Below are 3,269 nucleotides of genomic sequence, written 5' to 3'. Positions count from 1 at the left end.
TGGGACATTAGTGATTCAGATAGATTAATATATATATATATATATATATATATATATATATATATATATATATATATATATATATATATATATATATATATATATATATATATATAATAGTCTTCGTTGGATGAAAATTAATAGATCTCATTTGTTAAATTATATATATAAATGGTATATATAGAGATATAACCATTGAACTGACTCACTCTAAGAATTTCTAATGGTTATAATTACCGTATATTTGTCAATAGGATATTCTTATGATGAACATAATATTAGAATTTTCCTTTGACCTGCGACTATCATAGTAATTAACAATGTATTTGTTATACTTTGATTCCGGACACCTAACACCCAACGGTGTTAATTGAATGGACATTGGGTATGATTTAAATACTTGTAGAATTAATGATTAGTCAAAATAGAATCCATCAACTATGGTAATGAGTTTGAGCTCTACGATTATAATGAATGAAATAAACAATGCCTTGGCCAAGTGGTTTGAATGAATTAAGAAATGAGTTTCTTAAGTCATTCATAATTCATTATAATAATGGTAACAAGTTAGAGTTTGACAATTAACCCGTACTCTAAAAGTTAGCCAAGAGCTGAAAAGATGGAAGGAGTTGTATTTTTGTTCATCTTGGATTCTTAGTAAAAAAATATTATTACTTCATACTATCGGGTCGTCAAGGAGTGTTGCTAGATGCCAACCTTGATTAGTAAATTTAGTATGACTAATATACTACCTACTTAGTATTGAACCTATGGGGTCACACACTAACAAGTGTTCTAATCCTTGGTAAATAATCATTTAATTATTATTTTGATTAGATCAAATAAATAATTATATTAATTCAAATGGAGTATTATTATATTCTTTGCTAGCACCAGGAATATAATAATATTATAATTGAGAATATTAAATAATTAATTATTTATTCTATGATGAGTTTTAAATATGGATAAGATCCTAACTGATTTTGTTTCAAATTAAGTTGAAATTTGATTAACAAATCACTCACCAATCTCATACTATATATATGTATATGATAAAAGAAAGAAAACACAAGTTTTCTCTTTTACCTCTACATACACAAATATTCCAAATTCTTAGTGAAGAATTGCTGGTGCAAGGAGTTGCAAGAAACTTCTCAGTTAAATCCATTGATCAAAGAGTTGACAACAAGGATTAGTCTCGGTGTGGATACACATAGTACTTTCGTACTATCAAAGGAGAAAGTTTTATTCACTAGGGTACTCAGGTATTGGCATCTAACCCATCTTATTTCAATAAAGTTTTAAGCACAAAGATAGATCAATAGGATTACTTTATTACTTCCGCTGCGTGTTATGAACACTTGTAATCCAACAGATATGACAAAGAAAAGAGAAGGGAAGAGAAAAGAAATGACTAGTGTTAGGTTTGTAATTGAGTTGAAATGTGTTGTAAACTATGAGGGTAAAACTAAATATATATAGAGAATTGCCTACGAAAGCTAAAAACGAATAAAGATAAGATAAGAACAACTGAAGATAAGATAAAGATAAGATAAGATAAGATAATAAAGACTAAAATTGTAATTGAATTTATGTCAAATTAAAATGTAAACCCGTGAATCGCACGAATTTAGCACTAGTTCATCTGAAAAGTAGGGAGTGTAAGTGTGATATTTTTCTAAAAAAAAGGTTATTATTACCTATTAAAAGCATTAAACAAATTAGTAAATTTATATTTTTATTATAAAAAATAATTAATCTCATTTTTTAACAGTTAGAAGACATTGTTATAGATCTTTCATTTAATACTTCATTTTCGAAGGCCACTTCCTTACTTGTACCAATTGCCTCATCTCTTTGTAAATTCTTCTGTTGCACAAATTGCCTTTTTTCTTTTTAAAATGGTTTTTGATTATAATGAGATGCGCTAATTTTAATTCTTTAGTGAAATTTTTTTGTTATATTACGGAGTTAGAGAAAAGAAAAAATGGTAAAAATTGTGTAGGAGACTTATGGTTGATTTTAATACTGTACATGATTTGGTTAATTCAAAAACCAAATCTATTTTTTGGTTAAAAAAATTTATAATTATTATGTCAAATTAAAATGTAAGTCCGTGAATTGCACGGATTTAGCACTAGTTCATTTGAAAAGTAAGGAGTTAATGTGTGATGTTTTTCTAAAAAAAGGTTATTATTATCTATTAAAAGCATTAAAGAAAATAGTAAATTTATATTTTTATAATAAAAAATAATTAATCTCATTTTTTAACAGCTAGAAGACATTGTTTTAGCTATCTTTATCGATACTTCGTTTTCGGAGGTCACTTCATCACTTGCACCAATTGTCTCATCTCTTTGTAAATTCTTCTGTTGCATAAATTACCTCTTCTCTTTGTAAAATGGCTTTTGATAATAATGAGATGCACTAATTTTAATTCTTTAATGAATTTTTTTTTGTTTTATTACGAAGTTAGAGAAAAAATGGTTAAAAATTGTGTAGAAGACTTATGGTTAATTTTAGGAGTGTACATGATTTGGTTATTTTAAAAACCAAATCGATTTTTGGGTTAACCAAAAGTTAATAATTATTATGTCAAATTAAAACGTAAGTTCGTAAATCGCACAGATTTAGCACTAGTTCATTTGAAAAGTAAGAAGTGGTAGTGTGATGTTTTTCTAAAAAAATATTATCTATTAAAAGCATTAAACAAATTAGTAAATTTATATTTTTATTATAAAAAGTAATTAATCTCATTTTTTAACCGCCAGAAGACATTGTTTTAGCTCTCTCTATTAATACTTCCTCACTTGCACCGATTGTCTTATTTCTTTGTAAATTATTCTGTTGCACAAATTGCCTTTTTTTCTTTATAAAATGGCTTTCGATAATAATGAGATGCGCTAATTTTTTATTTATTGGATTTTTTTATTATATTACGGGGTTAGAAAAAAGAAAAAACAGTTAAAAATTGTGTAAGATGCTTATGGTTGATTTTAGGGTTGTACATGATTTGGTGAATTCAAAAATCAAATCTGTTTTTTGGTTAACAAAAAATTTATAATTATTATGTCAAATTAAGATATAAGTCCATGATTCGCACCGATTTAGCACTAGTTCATTTGAAAAATAGGGAGTGTAAGTGTGATATTTTTCTAAAAAAATATTATTATTATCCATTAAAAATATTAAACAAATTATTAAATTTATATTTTTATTATAAAAAAAGTAATTAATCTCATTTTTAAACCGTTGGAAGATATTGT

The sequence above is a fragment of the Arachis stenosperma genome, chromosome 4, assembly GCF_014773155.1.
Source record: "Arachis stenosperma cultivar V10309 chromosome 4, arast.V10309.gnm1.PFL2, whole genome shotgun sequence".
NCBI classification, from domain to species: Eukaryota; Viridiplantae; Streptophyta; class Magnoliopsida; order Fabales; family Fabaceae; genus Arachis; species Arachis stenosperma.
The sequence above is the reverse complement of the archived record's forward strand: the minus strand, read 5'-3'. Positions refer to the sequence as shown.